Here is a 23,277-nt window from a genome sequence, read left to right on the forward strand (position 1 = left end):
CAAGAGGGGAACACTTGGTGGGCACCCACAGTGGGTCAGCCCTAGCCGCCTAAACACTGGCGGCGTCCAACTCCGCGAGAGAGAGCAGGGACTGCCGGGAACTGGAGTCCCTTACTCTCCCGAGTCTCCTCCCACAGTTCGACCCGCGAAGGGAGGGAGAACTACGTTTCCCGTGGGGCACCGCGAGAGGGGCAGTACAGGGACGGGCACGCAGCAGCGCCGGCCGGAGTCGGAGGCGGGCGGGGCGCGGGGCCAGGAGCGCGCGTGCCGGGATGGTGCCGCTGGCTCTGGGTGGGCGTGGCCTGGAACGCGGCTGCGGCTGCTGTTGGGGGCGGGGCCAGCGAAGGGGCGGGGCTGCGGCTGGTGGTGTTGCTAGTGCTCGGCTCGCGGGGTGCGCCGCGGAGGGACCGTTACTCTGAGGTGACAGGGCGGTGGGGCAATGGCTCAGCTGGGACAAGGTGGGGACCCGATGGGCGGGGGGTCTGCGTGCGTGTGCCCTGCCCGGGAGCGGCCGGGGCTGAGCCGGGTCTGAGCCGGGGGTGCGCGCGTGGCTGGGGGGGGGGCTGCCAGGGGGCCGCGCGCGTGGCTGGGGGGGGGGGCTGCCAGGGGGCCGCGCGCGTGGCTGGGGGGGGGCTGCCGGAGGTGCGTGCGTGGCTGGCGGGGGAGGGGGGCTTCATGCCAGAAGGCAGCACCAGATCCTCTCGTCTGACCCCCTGTAAATCAAAAGCCACAGATTCTCCCCCCCCCAGCCCCGCACTGAACCCAGCCCCCCGGAATTAGACCCGAGTGTGACCCGCCCGCGGGGGGGAGACTTATTATGCGCTAGAGGCAGCATGTCTGCCTTTTGGAGTGACTGGATTGCGCCAAAGGGCATCATGCCGTGTTCTCAGATCACTGGTTATCCCATCATTGGCCGATAGCTCTCCGATGGAAGTTACATTCCCCCACCCTTTGCAGATTATCCCACTAAGGTGCACTTTGCTGTTCCTTTAAAAAGTGTATTTTAGTCACCACTGGATACTGCTGTCTTGAGACATTTAAAAAACAAACAAACATGACCACTCTGTGTGGGTGTCTTTGTTCCCTCTGCGGACACATTAATTTGGCATTAGTTGGCTTTGCCCTTGGTAATGTGTTTATCCTCCTCATCTCTCTTGTTTTTTGCCAATAAGTGTCAGATCTGGTCTCGTGACATCTCATTCCAGTTCTCCTTCTTCCTTGCCCAGTAACTGATGCTCCTTTGATGAGGTTGTCCGACTGCTCAGGTGGTGATGAGCTGAGCTCTCATGCAACAAGGGAGAAGGGTGAGAGCAGTCATTTGAAAAATATATGGGGGGAGGAATATGGCATATGAAGATCCTGGAATCACAGATGGGAGTAAACACTATGTTCTGTTGTAATCTGTTTAGCACATAATGCAGCCTATAAGAAGATATTAAGGGGGATGATGATGACTGGCAATAAATGCATTGATTGGCAGATAAATTACTGAATGCATTGCTTTATGTGGCGAAGCGAACACTTCAATGGTTTCTCTTTTCCGATAAATCCCAGAGAGAATTAATCTGGTCCTAATGTAGAAGGACAACATAAGAAACTCTTTGTGGTGATTTGACAGGTTCTGAGGGGGGAATTCAATATGAAAAAGGCAAAAAATTTAAATGGGCAAACATATTTTTAATGCAATGTGTAACTAACCTGAAGGAGTACACTGCTGTAGAATATAGTGTTGTAAATCCTAAAAAGGATTAGGCATCTATATAAATAGGGATAGCATTTACACTTACTCTGCCTAGCCTAAAAAAATAAAGGCTATAATACTTCATGGCACAAGCTCACCACCAGCTGGAGTCAATGAGCCAGAGTATCCAATGGTATTACATAATTAGATGCATTATGGTGCTGGAAGGCTTTCATCTGAAGCATTGAGTATTGGCTGTTGTCCCTGATAACAGACTAGATGGCTTATTAATTTGTTTTGATATGAGAGTTCCATTGTTAGGCTTGATCCTGCAAAGACCTGTTTCCTGCTGCGGTGTTAAATCCATGCCACACAAATCTTAATTTTCAATGAGTATGCTGATTGCTGGTTCCTGTTTGTCTTATGGATCTAAGAACTGAACCTTTAGAAGTGAGCCACTGCACACCTGAAAAACTGAGCACAGTAGAATTTATTTAATACACATCTCTTTAAAAAAACAACAAAAACCTGGTGGTCTCACTCCACTTCTCAGTGAAGCTATAATAACACAAGCTGTAGTGAGGGATTAATAATGTAAGACTCTGCTCTTACAAAATACATTTGTATGTATATTTTTTGAATATCATGTACAGTACAGTATTGAGTGTTGAGATGGTGCCATACTGGTGTGACCATACTGAATGAACGGTGACAACATGGCTTGACATGACTAAACTGTGAAAGAGGATTCTGGGAGAAGAATCCTTTCCTTAGCATCAGGCAGATGCCAGAAGTGAAACTGACTGGCTCCATGCTGCGTGTATGATGAATACTGATCTTTGCGTCAGCAAATATGTCCGCTTGAAAGCAAACAACACGTGTAAAACATCTTGAGTCGAGCACGGGCTGACTGGGGCATCTTGACCCTGTAGAAAGACATCACGCAGGGGGCTAAAGTGAATGATTCATCAGGGAGTGAATGTGGGGTAATGTTCAGTTGGCACCAGTCTGCAGTCTCCTCCTAAAGTATTAGGTAAAAATTAATAACCACATTCCCGTTGAGCATGCTTTTAAGACATGTGAATCCTTTGAGGAAAAAGTCTAAAAATCAAGCCAATTAAATTACTGTTGGGGATTCCTTAATTGACGCTTGAAGAAACTGCTAGACAGAGTAGCCAAAACTCTGCTCCATGGGCTTGAGTAGGATTGTGACCAGAGGGTTTTCCAGGCAGCCAAGGCCTTGCCTCCAGGGAATCCAAGACAGACCAGAGGGCTGAGGAGACCAGACCTGGAGAGAAGAAGCCGTCCATAGAATTGGTGAGCACCTTCTCTGTTTGCGAAGCAGGGATTGCATGAAACTAGTGCAGGGCCTGTTTGTGAAAGAGAGGCTCGCTAAGAGGAATGTATAGTTCTTAACATATAGTTCTTAAGGTTTAACATAGGAGTTATGTGCATAATGTAACCCTTTACCACTTGTGTAATTCCTTCTCAATAAACTGCTGCGCATGCAAGATTATTCTTGTGGACCTTTTTCATTGGTATGACAGTAATCTGCTCCAATGGGAGCCATTAAAGATCCATTTCAGGGGTAGTAGTGCCCCCTGGTGCCAACATTGAGCACAAGGAATTAAACATGGCTAACCAGATTTTGAAAAGTTCCAATCCCAGGCCACAATTTTATAGCAGTCAGAGATCCCTGAAAAAGATTCAGGGCTAGTCAACAGTGGGAACTTACATGGGCATAGCTACATCTCTCAGGGGTGTGAAAAATCCACACCCTTAAGAGACATAGCTACACTGGCCTATCCCTTCATGTAGACCGAGTTAATTTGATGGAAGAATTCTTCTGTTGACCTAGCTACTACCTCTTGGCATAAGTAATCCACCTCCCCCATCTGGAGAATCTCTCCCATTGGCGTAGTGTCTATGCCGACACACCACAGCGGCACAGCTGCAGCTGGGCCACTGTAGCAGTTTAAGTGTAGACAAGTCCTTAGAGTTAAAATGTTGCCAGCTGTGCGTACAATGGTGTAATGGTTTTTACCTTCAAGGTATGTGTAATGTTGACCATAAAATCATAGCTTTAATTGCCTTTGGATAAATTGATGTAGATGACTCATTAATAGAACAAATCTTTCCATTTTTAAACCACAGTACGCTGGTCGAGTGGATGAGAGAAAGCAGTAGATGTGATATATCTTGGTTTTAATAGGCTTTTGATACATTCCTACATGACATTCTCATAAGCAATCTGGGAAATGTGATCTAGATGAAATTACTGTAAGGTGGGCACATAACTCTTTGAAGAATCCTATTCAGAGTAGTTTATTAATAGGACTTACCTAGTGGGCTCCCCTGGGGGTCTGTCCTGGGTCTGGTAATGGTCAGTATTTTCATTAATGACTTGAATAATGGAGCGGAGATTATGGTTATAACCGTTGCAAATGACACTAAGCTCTGAGGAGCTGCACTTTGAAGGACAGGATCAGACTTCAAAATGACCTTGACAAATTAAGAGAATTGGTCTGAAATCAACAAGATGAAATTCAATAAAGACAAGCACAAAGCACTATACATAGGAAGGAAAAATCAAATGCACCACTACAAAATGGGGAATAACTGTCAAGGTAGTAGTTCTGCAGAAAAGGATCTGAGACCTATAGTGGATCAGAAACTGAACATGAGCCAACAATGATGATGCAGTTGCAAAAAAGGTTAATATAATTCAGGAGTGTAGTAACAGGAGTGTTGTATGTAAGCTATGGGAGGTAATGGTCCCCCTCTGTTAGGCATTGGTGAGGTCTCAGCTGGCGTTCTGTGTCCAGTTTGGGGCGCCAGACATCAAGAAAGATGTGGACAAAGTAGAGAGAGCCCAGAAGAGATGGTAAAAGGTTTAGAAAACCTGACATATGAGGAAAGTTTGAAAAACAAACAAACAAACAAACCCACCTGGGCATGTTTAGTCTCAAGAAAAGAAGGCTGAGGGGGGACTTGATACGTTTTCAATATGTTATAAAGAGGACAGTGATTGATTGTTCATGTCCACTGAAGGCAGAACAAGAACTAAGGCTTAATCTGCGGTAAGGAGGTTTAGATTAGCTATTAGGAAAAATTGTGTAATTATAAGGGTAGTTAAGCACTGGAATAGGTTATGAAGGGAGGCTGTGGAATCCTCATCATTGGCGGTTTTAAAGAACAGCTTGGACAAACACCTGTCAGGGATGGTGTAGAACGGTTTACTTGGCCCTGCCTCAGTGCAAGGGGCTGGATTAGATAAGCTCTTGAGGTCCCTTCCAGCCAGAGCCGTCCCTAGGGTATGGCAAATTGGGGCTACCGCCCTGGGCCCTGCACTTTGAGGGGCCCCATGCTTTGTGAGGAGGAGGCGGGGGGCAGGAGAGCAGGAGTGGGGGTGAGGAGGAGCCCCCCCACCAACCTCCTCCTCTCCCCAGTGCTTCCTGTCCGCCCCGCCGATCAGCGCCTCCCCCTCCCTGACTCCCAGCACCTACTGCTAATCAATTGTTTTGCAGTGTCTGGAGGTGCTGGGGGGAGGAGCGAGGGTGCAATGTGTGAGGGGGAGGGGGCAGAACTGGTGGGGAAGAGGTGGGGTGGGGCGTTGGGTGGATCCGGGTGGGAGCACCCCCTGGCAGATAGGCCCAGAGTTTCTATGTCCTGGGCCCCATACCCCCTAGGGCTATGATAAACATCTATTGAAAGCTTTGGGATTTACTAATTTTTGGCTCATAACTGGTAAATTAAAAAATATTCTAGTAATCGCCTAGCTATTGAACAAGACCCTAACAAATGTAGAATTCATTTTGGAAAATTCTTGGCTGCTTTTCTTTCTGCGTAATACACATGGGATAATTCCTTTTTGGTGCACCAGCATTATTGGTTTTAGCAGGCTTTTGTGGGAATGGCACACTTGTATTGGTAAAATATGCATTCGTGCTATGGTTTAAATTGCAATACTAAAATCTAATTAATTTTACAGAATGTACTTGTGACTGTAAGAGCATCCCAGTGCCAGATAGCAAAGGGCTCTCCGGTATTTAACAGTAAATCTCAGCTGGGCAGACCAGCTCAATGCACCTCACACTGTTGCCATGATATTCATTTAAAAGTTGTCTTGTAATCTATCATTTGAACATTAATAACACATTGGTTGTTGATATCACTGGGGAATGTATGTAATAACATTGTGTGTGAAATTATGGATGCTCTAATACTGTGTTTTGGAGACTGTAAACAGACAAAGGAGAAGGGCAAAAACCTCTGTCTCAATTGCAAACAGAGCCAGGTGTGACCAGGGACTGGAACAATGGGCTGTTCACTGGCTTGGGAGATTGCAGGAAGATCATTTGCATTGTAAGCCACAGGAGACTGCAAAAGTAATGTGGTGTCTGCTCCCTAGTGGATATGGGAAGCTGAGCCTCCAGGAGGGCTTTCTGACTTTGAAGACAAAAACTTTGGGGATATAAAGATCTGCTTGAAAGACTTTTGGGGGATCTACCAAGTGAGAGAAGCAAAATGCTACGTTCTTTGACCTATGAAAGATGGGTTCTGCTAATCCAGCTGGAGAACGCTGACCCCTTGATGTGAATAAGAAACTAGATTAGGCAAAGATGTATCTTGCTAGAGTTAAGTTTTAGACACTAGAAATACTATTATTTTGTTTATAACCCTTTCATATCTCTTGCACTTTAACAAACAAATTTGGGGGAGGGGTGGTGTGTGGTACATAGCACTGAACAAGGTGACATGTATGTTTTGCTTTTCAGGTGTCCATTGTGGAAGGCATATAACCTCTCATGGGCTGGCGCTGAACTGCTGCACGGATCTTACGTGGTTTGATCACATTGTTCCTTGTGGACTCGAAGGGACGGGTGTCACCTCCCTGAGCGAGGAACTCCAGAGAGACATGTCACAGTTGATGAAATCACTGAGCCTTTTCTGGATGCTTTTGAAGAAGTGTTTCAGTGCTCCCTAACTTCCCGTGAGGAATCTCTCGGATAAAGGGCTCCGAGTGCCTCACTTATCTGTGGAAATGTGACTATTTCTTTGGTGCTTTCATGGTGTTACTAGAAATCCAGCTTGCTTGTTCCATCTTCCTATCAGCAATTAAATGCGTGTAACAAACTGTACTTCTCGCATTTGAAACATTTCTTGCTTTTGTAAAAATGAGCTGCTGTGTTTTTAAGTATACATGGGTCTTTAAAAAAAACAATGAGGAGTACTTGTGGCACCTTAGAGACTAACAAATTTATTTGGGCATGAGCTTTCATGGGCTAAAACCCACTTCATCAGATGCGTGGAGTGGAAAATACAGTAGGCAGAATATATACACAGAACATGAAAGGATGGGAGTTGTCTTACCAAGTGGGGGGTCAGTTCTAACAAGACAATTCAATTAAAGTGGAAGTGGGCTATTCTCAACAGTAGGATACCAAGGGAGGAAAAATCACTTTTGTAGTGGTAATCAGGGTGGCCCTTTTCAAACAGTTAACAAGAAGGTGTAAGTAACAGTAGGGGGAAATTAGTTTTTGTAGTGACCCATCCACTCCCAGTCTTTGTTCAGGCCTAATTTGATGGTGTCCAGTTTGCAAATTAATTCCAGTTCTGCAGTTTTTCATTGGAGTCTGTTTTTTGAAGTTTTTTTGTTGAAGAATTGCCACTTTTACGTCTGTTATTGAGTGTCCAGGGAGATTGAAGTGCTCTCCGACTGGTTTTTGAATGTTCTAATTCTTGACATCTGATTTGTGTCCATTTATTCTTTTGTGTAGAGACTCTACAATTTGGCCAATGTACATGGCAGAGGGGCATTGCTGGCACATGATGGCATATATCGCCTCGGTTGATGTGCAGGTGAACGAGCCCCTGATGGTGTGGTTGATGTGGTTAGGTCCTATGATGGTATCCCTTGAATAGCTATGTGGACAAAGTTGACAACAGGGTTTGTTGCAGGGATAGGTTCCTGGGTTCGTGTTTTTTGTTGTGTGGTGTATAGTTGCTGGTGAGTATTTGCTTCAGGTTGGGGGGCTGTCTGTAAGCGAGGACTGGATTGTCTCCCAAGGTCTGTGAGAGTGAGGGATCATCCTTCAGGATAGGTTGCAGATCCTTGTTGATGCGCTGGAGAGGTTTTAGTTGGGGGCTGAAGGTGACGGCTAGTGGCGTTCTGTTACTTTCTTTGTTGGGCCTGTCCTGTAGTAGGTGACTTCTGGGTACCCTTCTGGCTCTGTCAATCTGTTTCTTCACTTCAGCAGGTAGGTATTGTAGTTTTAAGAATGCTTGATAGAGTTTCTGTAGGTGTTTGCCTCTGTCTGAGGGATTGGCACAAATGCGGTTGTATCTTAAAGCTTGGCTGTAGACAACGGATCGTGTGATGTGGTCTGGATGAAAGCTGGAGGCATGTAGGTAAGTATAGCGGTCAGTAGGTTTCCGGTATTGGGTGGTGTTTGTGACCATCGCTTATTTGCACTGTAGTGTCCAGGAAGTGGATCTCTTGTGTGGACTGGTCCAGGCTGAGGAGGATGGTGTGGTGGAAATTGTTGAAATCCTGGTGGAATTCCTCAAGGGCTTCTTTTCCATGGGTCCAGATGATGAAGATGTCATCCATGTAGTGCAAGTAGAGTAGGGGCATTAGGGGACGAGAGCGGAGGAAGCGTTGTTCTAAGTCAGCCATAAAAATGTTGGCATACCACTTTAATTGAATTGTCTTGTTAGCACTGACCCCCCCACTTGGTAAGGCAACTCCCGTCTTTTCATGTCCTGTGTATATATACTTGCCTAATGTATTTTCCACTCCATGCATCTGGTGAAGTGGGTTTTAGACCACGAAAGCTTATGCCCAAATAAATTTAGTCTCTAAGGTGCCACAAGGACTCCTCGTTGTTTTTGCTGATACAGACTAACATGGCTACCACTCTGAAATGTGTCTTTAAGTATACATTGCATTCTGACACTGATCTTGGCCACCTCGATCTCTTTGTCTTAATGATCAAATGACATACAAAACAGGGCAAAAAACCCAAAAGGGGTTTAATTTTCCTTTACACTAAACCCCCTTTACACCATTTTGGTGGTGTTACAATGCTTTGAAGTGGGTGCAGGTGTAATTTACTCCCACTTAAAGTCCCCAGTATACTGCCAGAGCAGTGTGAAGGGGTCATAGCATAAATGGGGATAAAGCCCAGGAATTTCATTGACAAACTAGATGCTGTGTCTGAGCTGAGCTTCCCCGGAGAAGTAAGTTTGAAATTAAAACAGGAAGGGCCGTGTGATTCGTGTCTAGTTTGTGATTCATGCTAACAGCCAGATCCATTTCTGCAGTACTCCTGCCTAGGCGGTTATTTCCCACTGTGTATTTGTGCAACTGATTATTCCTTCCTAAGTGTAGTACTTTGCATTTGTCCTTACTGAATTTCATTGCATTTATTTCAGACCATTTTACCAGTTTGTCAAGATCATTTTGAATTCTAATCCTGTCTTCTAAAGTGCTTGCAACCCCTCCCAGCTTGGTATCATCCACAGATTTATAAGTGTATTCTCCATGCCATTATACAAATCATTTATGAAGATATTGAGTAGACCTGAACAGATTCCTGTGGGACCCCACTTAATATCCCCTTCCAGCTTGACTGTGAAGTGTAGATAATGGCTCTTTGAGTAGGCTTTTCCAACCAGTTATGCACCCACCTTATAGTAGGTTCATCTAAGCGATAGTTCCCTAGTTTGTTTATGAGCAGGTCATGTGAGATGGTATCAAAAGCCTTAGGCTAAAGTCGAGTTATATTACAAGGCTTGTTATCCTGTCAAAGGAGGATATTAAGTTGGTTTAACATGATTTGTTCTTTGACTAATCCATGTTGACTGTTACTTATCACCTATCTTCTAGGTGCTTACAAATTGATTTTTTGATTATTTGCTCCATTATCTTTCCAGGTAACAAAATTAAGCTGATTGGTCTGACTGGTCAGATTAATTCTTTAATTTGTCAGGGTCATTTTGAATTCTAATCCTGTCCTCCAAAGTGCTTCTGTCCCTCTCAGCTTGGTGTCATTCTCAGATTTTGTAAGCATGCTTTCCACTCCATTATCCAAGTCAGTAATGAAAATATTGACTAATACTGGACCCAGGAGTGACCCCTGTGGGATCCCACTAGATATGCTCTGGTTTCCCAGTGAATCCTTAAGAACTACGCTCTGAGTTCAGTCTTTCAATCAGCTGTGCACCCATGTTATATTATTTCATCTACACCACATTTCCCTAGTTTGCTTATGAGAATGTCACAAGGGACTGTCTCAGAAGCCTTACTAAAATAACCATATATCACGTCTACTACTTCCTTGCTATCTGCTAGGCTTGTAACCCTGTGAAAGAAGGAAATTAGGTTGGTTGGCATGATTTGTTCTTGAAAAATCCATGCTGGCTATTCCTTAGAACCCTATGATTAAAAAAAAATTAGGATATCTCCATTAATTTAATTTTATCTCCTAGAACTGGAAGGGACCTTGAAAGGTCATTGAGTCCAGTCCCCTGCCTTCACTAGCAGGACCAAGTACTGATTTTGCCCCAGATTCTTAAGTGGCCCCCTCAAGGATTGAGCTCACAACTCTAGGTTTATCAGGCTAATGCTCAAACCACTGAGCTATTCCTCCCCTAAATGATCATTTAGGTGCTTACAAATGGGCCATTTAATATTGATGGTTCGAATATCTTTCCAGGCATTGAAATTAGGCTGACTGGTCTATAGTTCCCCAGGTTGTCTTCTTCCCCAAGAAGGAGGATATCAGGAGCGTGTAATGGAATGGAACCAAGTAGTTATTTATTAATAACCTCATTAAACTATTTCTTTTAGTGAATTCCCTTCTGGCATTTACAATGCCTGGGTCCTCATCTTGCAATAACCTCTGCTCAGGTGGACCGCAGAGCAGAACTCCCATGACTCTACTGGGTCTCCATACAATCACACTGCTCTGTCCATGTAGTGGACCCTTGGAGGATGGGGACCTTAGATCTCTCCCGGCCCGGAAGACTTGGACAACTGGGAAAGTGACAAGATTATCCAAATCCTGAAATCAAAAACTGGGAGGAAGTGTTGTCTAGTGGACTCGGCACAGGACTGCGACTCAGGAGATGTGCGTTTGGGTCAGCTACATACTTTCTTTGTGCTTACTTGGGAGAGATTTCCAAAGGCACAGAGGACAGTTAGGCACCAAATGCCCATTGAAAGTCACTGGGAGTTGGGTACATACCTGATTCAGGCCTTTGCAAATATCCCCCCTTAGCCTCTCCACTCTCAGTTCCCCATCTGTGCAATGAGGATAATACTTTCCTACCTCACAGGGGTGTTGTGAGGATAAAATCTATTGACGACTGTGAGGTGCTCATATAGAGCCCTGCATGGATACAAAATTTGTATCCACATCCAATCCACAATCCGCAAACATGGGATGCAGATATCGGCAGATTTGCAGGGCTCTACACTCGGGTACAACGGTGATAAGGGCCGCCTAAGTGCCTAGACCGGTATCGGCTGCCATACAAATGAAACCTGGTTAACGAAGCAGGGGAGTGATTGTTATTCAGACTGTTTAACTCAACCTGACACATAGCTGGAAGGAAAGATCTTGATTCAACACCCACGTAAATCGATTAGTGGCTGCAAGAGCTGACACCCCAGTTCTTATGGCCCTGCAAGGGCATGTGCAAGTCATGATTTGATATTCCTAAAGTAACAAGAAAAAAGCAGCCCCTCACCCCCCAATTGCATTAAAAAAAACAAAAACAAAAACATGGTCCCCTCCTACCTCCTTTGCAGTCATCTTTAACAGCATGTGTATTTTTAGTGTGAAGCTAGTGCATGCAGGTTAAGGCTGCTATAGTTTTCTTTGGGATTGTCTGTAGAAGACTTTTAAGGAAGTGCCCCGTCACCCTCAACAAGCTCCTCCTTGCCTATCAAACATAAGCTACTTGTCTTCACTTTCAAGGCCTATCCTCACCCTATGTATCATTTCTCATTCATCACAGCTGTCAACTCCTACCTTCATTCATCCTATGATATTCATCGCTGTGACATTCCCCAGGGTACAATCTGGACTGATGGACAGCGATGTCCCCTCAATTCTACAACCTGGGGTGTCATTTATACTGCTTTGCTGTGAGAACAACCACTCCTGACCTTCACACCCAGCCTCTAGCATGTAAATTATTCTAGCTGAGTTATATGAGTACTTTTAGCCAGCCACTCCTGAATTATATTTCAGAGTGACACCAAAACATTCCCAGTCCTAAATTTGTCCTCAGAAATGTGCTGCTTGTACTGCCCCGTATCTTCCTTAACAAGCTCATAGAAAGTCCATCATTTCATTAATAGAAAACAATATGCACATACCTTGGTATCTCAAATGGAGCTTCCCACATACTTCAAACACACACATGTTTAGATAAAATAATGTTAATAACTACAGAAAGAAATATTTTAAGTGATTACAAGTAATGAGACATAAAAAATCAGAATTGGTTACAAATAAATAAAAGATAAAACACGAACAAATACCTAACTTAACAAGCAAAGTGAATTCAAAACAAAAGTCTCTGACCACATGTTCTTTTGCAGTCTCTGACCACATGTTCTTTTGCAGTGTTGGACCCCTCCCCCAATCCATTGTTCCATTCCTTTTCTTTTTCATTAGTCATGGGTGTCATGGGTAGAGAGAAAGGGAGGAGAGGGGTTATTTGGGGCCTTCGTTCCTCATTTTTATGCCTCTTCCTCCTCTGAGAATCATCTCCAGTTGGGGTTCTGGTGGCAGACAGCCTGTTTGCATGGGAATCTCCAGCTGTTCCATTGCCAAGATGTACATTTCTTGCTCACATCCTTCTTCCTGCCACAGAATGGACACTTACCCAGGTGATAGTCCATTTGATTATGCTGATACCTGGCTGAGGCATCAGTTTGCCTTTTGTCTCTGAGGAACTGGCTTGTGCCTGCTTTTCTAAACTTGGAGCATGTCTCAGTAAAGTCATACAGTAGAATCTTTATAACTTTACATACAATGTTGCCATACATATTTACCAGGACAATAATGTTCAGCAAATTATGAGCTTTCGAATGATGAAAAGGCCAATTAAGTAAGAGAAAAAAAACTTCTGAAGTGATAATCAAGATAGCCCAGTACAGACAGTTTGATAAGTTTGATAAGAAGTGTGAGAATACTTACATGGGGAGATAGATTCAATGTTGAATCCATCATTGAATCTAAGTATTCTCACACTTCTTATCGAACTGTCTGTACTGGGCTATCTTGATTATCACTTCAAAAGTTTTTTTTCTCTTACTTAATTTGCCTCTCAGAGTTGGTAAGACAACTCCCACCTTTTCATTCTCTCTGTATGTGTATATGTATCTCCTCAATATATGTTCCATTCTATGCATCCAAAGAAGTGGGCTGTAGCCCACGAAAGCTTATGCTCAAATAAATGTGTTAGTCTCTATGATTCTATGATTCACACTTTCATTCCAATCCTCCTCATCCCTACCATACTATAGCAGAGTACCAGCTCTGTTGCAGTTAAGGTTGAGGTTTGCTACCTTTTTAAAGGTGGACTATTCTAAGTGCTCTACAAGCCACATGCTGAAGTGGAGTGTCTTGAAATTTGCTATGCCTCATTGGGGTGCTGGCTAGGGTTAGTGATCCAAATTTGGGGTCATTTGAGCAAGGGGTTCCTGAGGTGCAGCCCCTGCAAGGAAACAGCATTTTACAAAATCATCTCATTCTTAAAAATGTTGTTTTGTGTTTTGCACACACCTGGGGCTCTAGCTACGGCTTTGATCCTTCCCACATTGATCTCATCATTCAGGGTGTACTTCAACTACTGCATGGTCCCCCACAGTTCCCTTGGAGAAGCCATAGTGAAAAAGTTTTTAAGGGTAAAGTTTGTCACTCTCGGTTGGTGTGAACCAAACGGAGTCAAATGTACATGTGCAGCAAGAGGGTTTCCAGGCACTCTGTTGTCATAGTAACTGGGTGACTCAAGGAGACATGCTGTAGCCATTCAACCCCAGCTGCAGCCATAGAAAATGCCCTCAAACTTTGTTTGTGCAGAGCTCAGGTTGCGCAGTGGTGGCTTGTGCCCTTCCAAAATGTGGAGAGTGAGTAAACTTGAAAACGTCTGAAAACCAGGAAATACAAAGTTAAGGTGTATGCCACCCTTGCAATGTAACCTTAACTCTGCCCCCCGGAGCTAGCAATAACCACTGGGAATGGTTCAGTAAGAGGGATTCAAAACTTAAACTACCAAGGGAAGTGGTGGATTCTTGTCTCTCTTGATGTCTTCAAATCAAGACCAGATGCCTTTCTGGAAGATGCTTTAATCATAATAAGTTATTAGGCTCAATATGGGAGCACCTGGGTGAAATTCTTTGGCCTGCAATATAAATCTATGACTCTACTACATGTAGAAATGAGGAAGGACTAAGAGAACATGCCGTGGTTTGTGGTGTTCTACAGATTTGAATTCTAGCATTTGTTTGCATGCACTCCGGCTATGTTGGCCGTGTGAAGAGTAGCTGTGCTGAATGGTGGAGGGATTACTTGGAGCAGCTGGGCACAGATGTGACTGCGACTGAGAGGTGCATGTGTACCTTGAGAGATCAAGTATGCCTCATTCTGTAGGTTGTGTATGTAGAGATCTACCAGGGTATCTTCTTGCCATGGGGATTGTCAGCAGCCTGGTGGCAGACATGACGGTGGTCTCCGGGACTTAGTGAGGGGTAGGCGAAGGCAATGCTTCAGAAGGAATCCCCAGGGCAAGGTGAAGAGGTGTGTCATGAATCATTTGTGGTAGAGCGCCCCCCTTTGGGCAACGTGGGAAGCGTGCACACGAGTCTAATGAATCTCTCATCCCTGCAGGTGTTGCAGGGTGTCTTTCTATCAGGCCGGTCCTTAATTCTCCAGCTGAGGCCTCTCAGCTTTCTCATCCCCTCTCAGGGTCCCAGCTGAAATCACAGAACAGCCCACAGTCAGCAAGCAGGGCTAAGCAAAAGTAAAGAAAAACCTGTAAGCAGCTCCCTCCAGGCTATGGGCCTCTCTTACTTCAGAGGGGGCCATCTGAGTACCACTGTCCACTTCAGAGCCCACTGGGGGTTCCCGTGCACGTCTCAGTCCTTTCCCCCCCTTCAGCTCCGGTGTTCTGCACCCGCCTTCTGCCAGGGCAGGGGGGGCTGCAGGCTGTCAGTTCTTTCTCCAGGACTGGAGAAGCTCCACAGTGTTGGCCTCTCTTACTTCAGAGCCACTGTCCACTTCAGAGCCCCCCGGGGATTCCCATGCACGTCTCAGTCCTTTCCCCCCATTCAGCTCAGGGGTTCTGCACCCGCCTTCTGCCAGGGCAGGAGGGCTGCAGGCTGTCAGTTCTCTCTCCAGGGCTGGAGAAGCTCCACAATGTTACCCCCATCTCAGCGGAGTTCCCTCCTTTTAACTCCTCCAGTCCTGGCATGATTTGCCAGTATGGCGGGGCAGGACCACTCCAGCCCAGATCAGCTCCTTAACCCCTTCCATGCTACTGCAGGGTTTATATGACCATGTTACAGGGTGGTGGCATTTAGCAAGGCTGGGGTGTTTGTGTGGAGTAGGCTTGGGGTTGAGTGTAGGTACCTTCTGTGTGTGACACCTGACCTAAGCCTGAGCTCTGCCTTAGCGGAGAGAAGGTGTTAGACTTTGTCCTACAGTGCCCATGGTGATGAATGCCCAAGTATTCTACAGCATCTGGAAGTGGAGACTCCAGTATGTGCATTACTGGAGTGCTGGGGCATTGCTCAAAGAGGACTGAGCCAAGGTTGCATTGTGGAGGTGGAATGCATCTTAACTTCCTATTTCCTGGCTTTCAGAAGTTTACTTTTAACCACCCCACATTTTGGAAGGGCACGAGATACCACAGGGCAACCTGATCTCTGATTAACAAAGTTCTGTGGCATCCAATACCCTTCATAGCAACAACCATGATTTCTGAACTCGGTTGTTCAGAGAATGCACTCAAATACTGCAGCGTCGCTCCATAACCAGTGGCTAGGGGGTGCGAAAGGGTTGTCCTCTTTCTTTTAAAACCCAAGAGCAACCTTTGCATATTGTTCCCAGCCAGCAAACCCCACCCCACACTCTCCACATAAAACCAAACCAAACCCTGAGACCCAAACCCCAAGATTTTGAGATCTGGAATCTGTGACGGTAAAGACTCGAGATTGGTTGTTTGCCACCCACTGTATCTTCCTTACCCAGGACAATCCACATTCTAGTGGTCACCCTGTTGTTACAGGGAAGGAAAAGTTTGGGCCTTCGACATCAGCTGTGTGTTCATATTCAGATTTCACCAGCTTCTCAACAGGTGGAAATCCCATAGCTCCACTGACTTCAGCAGAGCCATGCTGATTTGCACCAACTAAGGATCTGGCCGAGGGTGAACAACCCGGTGCCTCCATATAAAATATGCAGCTCTGCTGCGTTGCTTCTCGCGGTTTGTTTGGAAAGGCAGCGTGAGAACATGCCCCTTTTCAACGTTATTATTATCGATATTACGATAGCATCTAGCAGTCCCAACAAGGGCAGTCCTAGCTATTCTGCTGGCCAGGGCAGCAAACGTTTTTGGCATCCTTCTGGCAACTCAGTAGAGAGGGGGGGAAATACCCCAAGTGGCACAGCAGTCCAAAGCTCCTCTGCTTGCCCACCCCTGCGTCCCCACCATGACTGGGACCCTGTTGTGCTAGGCACTGTGCACAGTGAGAGCCAGTCTCTGCCCCAACGACCTTACCATGTAAATAGGCAAAGGACAAGAGGGGAAACTGAGGCACGCAGAGCTGAACTGACTTGCCCAAAGTCACCCAGCAGATCTGTGCCAGGGCCACAACAGAACGAACGTCTCCTGGCTCCGAGGTCAGTGCCCCACCTCTCATCCAGGTCAGTACAGTAGATAACAGAGTGAGGGTGTGACATTCCAGGGGTACAATCCAGACTAGTGGGGGCTGTGTCACTGCTGCCCTGCAACCTTGGCTGCCTTACAATGCCTTGCTATGGTAGCTCCCACCTGGGTTACTCACAAACAGCCTTCCAGCCTGCAGGTCACACCCTGAGTGTCTGTGTGTAACTGCAGCCTGACAGGTACCCCCTCTCTCAGCAGCCTCGGTTATACTACACCCCCCCACACACACCCCAGTCCTGGATCTCCCCCCAGAAATGTATGTCCTGTACTGCCCAGCCCTCTCCTGGACAGTACAAATATATTCAGTCCTTTATTCCTGTAAGGGAATAATATGCCACTTTACTATTTTAAATAGAGTATCCAGACACTCCAAATTAAACACACTGGATTAGGTTTATTAACTATAAAGAGAGAGATTTTGAGTACAAGTAATGAGGCAGACAAGTCAGAGATGGTTACAAGAAAAATAAAGATAAAATGCTTACCAGTATCTATTTAAGAAACTAACAGTTTTGAAGGAAACTTTCTCACCACATGTTTCCAGCAAGGTTACTATAGGTCAGGCCCCCTCCCCCAGAGTCCAAAGGCTGTTTCCTCTTGTCTTCTCAGGTGCAGAGAATGAGATGAGCAGGGAGAGATTGGGGTGGGTGGGTGTCTGTCCCTCCTTTTTGTAGTTTCAGTTCCCCTCTTGAAACACATTTCCAGTTGAGCCCCAGGAGAAAAAAGAGTCGATGTGGAAGGATGTTCCCTGCTGTTTTTTTTCACCTGTTTGAACTTCCTTTGTTTTCTCTCTTTGCTTGACAACTCTATTTACCGCTTAAATGCAAATTAAGGCATACACATTCCTTCCTTTGTTTAGAGAGACACAGTGGGTGAGTCATATCTTTTATTGGACTAACTTCTGTTTGTGAGGGAGACAAGCTTTTGAGCCACAGAGAGCTAGGGTGACCAGAAAGCAAGTGTGAATGATCAGGACGTTGGTGGGTGGGTGGGCAGGTAATAGGTGCCTGCATAAGATAAAGCTCCAAATATCGTGACTGTCCCTATAAAATCGGGACATCTGGTCACCCTACACAGAGCTCTTCTTCAGATCTGTAAAAGGAACTCCCAGCATCACAGCAAAATGTGAGGTGTAACAGACTGGTTAAGCTGGTCAGCGCATTATAGATGGTGAGACCTCGGAGGGTGATGTTTTGTTTAATGCATTTGCTCAGGAAGTAGATGTCACTGTTAAGTTTTGCTTCCTTTTCTTCATGTTGTGGAGTTTCAGACCTGACTTCTGCCTCGGCAGGACTGTGGGGTTTGGAACATGTGTTAATAACATCACACCGGGGAATCTTATAACTTCACATACAAAGTCACCACACATATTTGACCTGGACAATACTGACCAGCAAATTCTGAGTTTTCAAATGATACTTTACAGGGCATATTTTGAACCAAGATTATTATGATAGTGTATAGGGTGTAGACACAGGGGTATGTTCTGTCACAGAGGGAAGATGCTAAGTTGTGTTGAGCAATCAAATTTAAAATGACTTCATTTGAGTTGACTGAATTCCATGTTTTATTCTATATTTTCCTTGGAATTTCAAATGTTTTTTTTTGTTTTGTTTTTGCATGACTTGCAGAAAGACACAACTGTACGGGGAGATGTCAACAAACCAGGAAAGTGCCTGAAACCACTATGGCTATTGCTAAAAGCAGCCAAATCAGCAGGCTGTAAATTGGCCATGTCGCAGCCTCAGCTTACCCAAGGCAGGAGGGGAGGGGTTTTGGGTGCCACAGAAAGGGCAGCTTGACCCCGCGTCCTTCCTGCTAAAAACTATGTTGAAGTTGCTGACACATGCATCTGAGAAGAGCAGGATGTGCCCTCAGGAATGTGTCTAACAAGGTCTCAAGGCTGCAAACTCTGGGAAAAACCAGGGCCGGCACTTCCATTTAGGCGACCTAGGCAGTCGCCTAGGGCGCCAGGATTTGCGGGGGCAGCATTTTGCCGCGATTGGCGGCAATTCGGCGGCGGGGGGTTCTTCCGCGCTCCGGGTCTTCGGTGGCAATTCTGCGGCAGGTCCTTCACTCGCTCCGGGACCCGCTGCCAAAGTGCCCCGAAGACCGGGAGCGTGGAAGGACCCCCCACCGCAGAATTGCCAACGACGACCGGGAGCGCAGAAGGACCTCGCCTAGGGCTCCAAAAACCCTGGCGCCGCTCCTGGGAAAAACCCAAACCTGGTTAATCAATAATCAAGGAAGCCTTTTGCTTGCCCATTGGAACTGCTTGCTTAACAAGTTTTCTTTAAGGGACATGTCATTCTATTACTAATGTATAAATAAAGGGGAAAAGTTGGACTCTTCTGGACTCTCCCTCTGGATCCGTCTTGCAGTCCCCACCAGCAGACGGGCTGCCACGGTGCCACTTGAGAGCCACACTCAGCATCGGTAATTAGCGAGGGTTGGGGGTGTTCTACTGACCTGTTGTGGACGTGTGTAAGTGCTTGAGACTAAGTCAAGTTTAGCTTTAAGTGAAAGCACTCTTCTGCTGTCCTGTTTGTGCCAGCCGTCTATCGGTCGGACAGCCGTGTCTCCCCTGGTTTATTTCCTGACACCGCCTCGCACAGAGTAAAAGTTACCAAGAGCTTTGGGTTGAAAGAACCCCAGGTAACAATCAATAACTGAGGATTACAGAAAGTCTTTCACCCTGATCGATCCCAAAGGCTTTGCTATGCAGACGGCAGCACTGAATGCAGCCACCTCTGGGGTGGAGGGTCAGCAGGTGTTATTATTTAGGGTTACCATATTTAAAAAATAAAAAAAGAGGACATTCCAGGAGGCCCTGGCCCCGCCCCTTTCCCACCCTGTCCCGCCCCAACTCCACCCATTCCCACCCTAACTCCGCCCATTCCCCCACCCCTTCCTTAAATGTTTGGCTTTTTGGCAATTCCCCCCGGACGGGGGTTTGATTACCAAAAAGCCGGACATGTCTGGGAAAAACTGGACGTATGGTAACCCTATTATTATTCACATTTAGTGCTTAAAGGCCACGATCTGGGCTGGGTCCAATAGTACAGGCACTGTACAAACATAGAGAAAAGGAGAGGCCCTGCCCCAAAGAGCTCACAGTCTAACAAACAAGGTACTGTACTGTTAGGTGGATGAGGCAAAAATGGGGTTCAGTGGTATGCTGGGAAAAACAGGGTGACAAAAACAACAGGATGCGTGCAATTCTTTGGTGAATAACGGGCACACAGCATATTGTACAATAGTACTATAGGGTGGGGAAGTGAAACAAGGATGTAGTTTTGGCCAGTTATACCAGGACAAACCATTTCTCATACCAGAAGTGCCTTGGCTTCTTTAATGTCAAACAACACAGCCTTAACCTTGGGCTCTTCTGAAAGCATCACCTAGTGCCAGGTGTTTCTGACTCTCGGTCCTATGCTTAGACCGCTACCCCATACTTCTCTTGACTGTAGACTGAGTCTCTCAAAGGAAGTGGTGGAAGCCATATTGCTTGAGTCACAAATCTACAGGACAAAGCAATGGAAATAGTCCCCCATTGGTCCTTACACCCATTTTACACATGTGTAAATGGAGGCGCTGAGAAGTCATGCCATAGGTCACGCAGGCAGAGCCGGGACTGGAACTCACATCTCCTGATGTTCTGCCCGTTCCACCAAAAGAACAATCGGTGAGTTGTGACCAGCACCGTGGAAAACTCTGGACTTCTTTAGAAGGAACAAGGGAAGAAAGTATCTCACGGTGAGCCATGAAACGCCTCCCTCCCTTCCTGTATTAGGTGCAATTTAGAAACAGTCTATTAATAACTCTAGAGAAGGGTCACCCCTTTTAAATGATCATTACATCATCCTGCGAGTAAGACTCAGTGGTTAAATGGGTAAATCACAAAAGACTAAGTAACCTTTGGAAGTGCCACCATTTCAACTAGCAAACGTGTCCGTGTCCTTAGCTGCTCTTGTCAACACAAAACTGAACCAGGGGTGTTTTGGTGGCACTCCCTCTGGAGCTGCCTGTATTGTTAACAGTTTGCAGGTGAAATACAGTCCAGAGCCGAACTTGCCGTGGCCTACAGTCTGGTAGGTTTGTTTCCTGCCACAGCTCCGTGTTTGATGTGGCTCTCGGGAGGCCAGTGAGAACGTTTGCATTCCCATGAGTCACCCTGTGGCTCGAGCAATGCAGAACAAGTGTGTTTTCCCCACAGAGAAGTAAGCAGAGGTGTGGATCATTTATCCTGTTACCTCTGCATGGGGCAGAGAAAATTAAAGCTCTCCAAGTGTTTCAGGCTTTTATCTACACATGACCAGGAGGAGGAACAGGAGCAGGCCGTGATGTCAGAGAATGCCAATGTGTAGGAGCATCTGCGGGCACCTGAGGATTTGTTTTTGCAAGACCTTTTAACTCATGATTGTTTACCTCCTCATCAAATGTCACTCAGATTTGGTCTGATTTCCCCCTGGCCAACTATGAATCTTCCAGCCTGCACTGCTTGGAATGCAGGAGCTGGAGGTCCCTTGTGTCAATACTGAGCCAGTGGGGCTAGGGGCGCTCTGCTGCTGGACCACCTGCCGGAGGAGCCGTAAAACTGAGATCCCAATCAGGGGTCGTTGCTGAAGATCCCACACCACTTTTTGCCAGAATTGGGGGGTTACCCCCACTCTCCTGGCTAAATTTCCAGGTAGGAGATGAATCAAGGGTGGGCAAAGCAGAAGATGAGGTAGAGAACAAGGGAGGGAGGAAACAGGTGGGACCAGAGAACGAGGAACAAAGATGGAGGGAGAGAGACAGGCAAGGAAGAGGAACAGATAGAATGACCCACAGGGCAGGGGAAAGGGTGATTTGTGATGAAGACAGAATGATAAAACGGAGCAAGAAAACAGAGAGTGGGCAGAGCTGGGGGACGTTGCTTGTAGATGTTTTTTCTTGAGAGAAGGCAGCTTGTGCTGCAGGTAGGGTTGCCAAGCCTCCAGGATTGGCTTGGTGTCTCCATGAATTCAAGATTAATCTTTAATTAAGGATTATGTCATGTTATGAAACTTTCAGGAATACGTCCAACCTAAACTGGCAACCCACGAGGAGGAAGTACCTTTCCTCCTGCCAAGGGTTAGACGCAGAGGCAATAGGGCCAACACCCCATGTTCAAAAATCATGTCATGTCCCCCCAAATCTTGAGGTTAATAAATCAATAAATGATTTGCTCTCTGGTTTTTGAGCCTTTGGAGTTCACATTTTCAAGTATTTACCCACAGCCGTAAAATCCAGAGCGACTCACTTGAAAGAAAGGAAGAAGAAAGCTGAGATTCTTCTTCAAAATGCCCGGCTGAGTTTTCGAAAGGAAAGGCTGAACTTGCTCCACTGTGAGCCAACAGGCACCACTTGGAACTCCAGCCATTGATCAGACTACAGCAGGCCCCCGGCTTTGCCCCCTGCCCCCGAAAGTCAGCGTTAGGGCTGCTGACTTTCTAATCACACAAAACCGAACACCCCTGCCCTAACCCTTCTCCAAGGCCCCTTCCATTGCCACCCCATCACCGAGGCCCTGCCCCGCCCTGTCTCCGAGGCCCCACCCCTGCTCACTCCATTCCCCCCGCCCTCTGTCGCTCGCTCTCCCCCACCCTCACTCCACTCCCTCATTTTCACTGGGCTGGGGCAGGTGGTTGGGGAGTGGGAGGGGGTGAGGGCTCCAGCTGGGGGTGTGGGCTCTGGGGTGGGGCCAGGGATCAGAGGGTCGGAGTGTGGGACGTGTCTGGGCTGAGGCAGGGTGTTGGGGTGTGGGAGGGGACATAGGCTTTGGGGTGGGGGTGCAGGTTCTGGACTGGGGCCAGAAATGAGGGGTTCAGGGTGTGGGAGGTGGATCCAGGCTGGGGCTGGAGGTTGGGGTGTGAGGGTGAGGGTGAGGGCTCCAGCTGGGGGTGTGGGCTCCGGGCTGGTGACGAGGAGTTTGGAGTGCAGGAGGAGGGTCCAAGTTGCAGCAGGGGGCTGGGGCGTGGGTTTCAGGAAAGAGTTTGGGTGCGGGGTGGGGTTCAGGGCTGGGGCAGGGGGTTGGGGTGCGGGAGGAGGTTAGGGCTCCAGCTGGGGGTGTGGGCTCTGGGGTGGGGCTGGGGATGACGGGTGGGAGAGGTGAGGGCTCCGGCTAGGGGTGCGGGCTCTGGGGTGGGGCTGGGGATGAGGGGCTTGGGGTGCAGGGTAGGGTGTTGGGGGGGTGCAGACTCTGGGAGGGAATCAGAGTCATGGAATATCAGGGTTGGAAGAGACCTCAGGAGGTATCTAGTCCAACCCCCTGCTCAAAGCAGGACCAATCCCCAAGCTTGGGTGCAGGAGGGGGCTCAGAGCTGGGTCAGGGGGTTGGGGTGCAGGAGGGGTTTTGGAGTGCGGGCTCCGGGTGGTGTTTACCTCAGCCGTTTCCAGGGAAAGGGCGACATGTCCCTTGGCTCCTAGGCGGAGGCGCAGTCAGGCAGCTCTGCACGCTGTCTCCATCCTCAGGTGCCACCCCTGCAACTCCCAGGCAATGGGAGATGCGGAGCCAGCGCTCAGGGTGGGGGCTGTGCATGGGGCTGTGGCCGTCCCTCCATCTAGGAGCCGAGGGACATGTCGCTGCTTGCGGGAAGACGCGCGGA

At 47.1% G+C, this 23,277-nt stretch overlaps 1 long non-coding RNA gene across 5 annotated transcripts in view; it reads left to right on the plus strand.

The window, feature by feature from the left end:
- The first annotated feature begins 384 nt into the window (after positions 1-384).
- LOC135983723 (uncharacterized) overlaps positions 385-23,277 on the plus strand; it is a 344,090-nt gene continuing 321,197 nt past the window's right edge. For 3 of the 5 annotated variants that reach the window (XR_010601486.1, XR_010601497.1, XR_010601490.1), the window contains exon 1: positions 406-420. This is a non-coding gene — a long non-coding RNA (uncharacterized LOC135983723). Of the gene's footprint in view, positions 459-23,277 lie in introns of all 5 variants that reach the window. The other 2 variants (XR_010601482.1, XR_010601496.1) reach the window with 2 other exon arrangements.

The sequence above is a fragment of the Chrysemys picta genome, chromosome 1 (genome assembly GCF_011386835.1).
Source record: "Chrysemys picta bellii isolate R12L10 chromosome 1, ASM1138683v2, whole genome shotgun sequence".
Lineage (NCBI taxonomy): Eukaryota > Metazoa > Chordata > Testudines > Emydidae > Chrysemys > Chrysemys picta.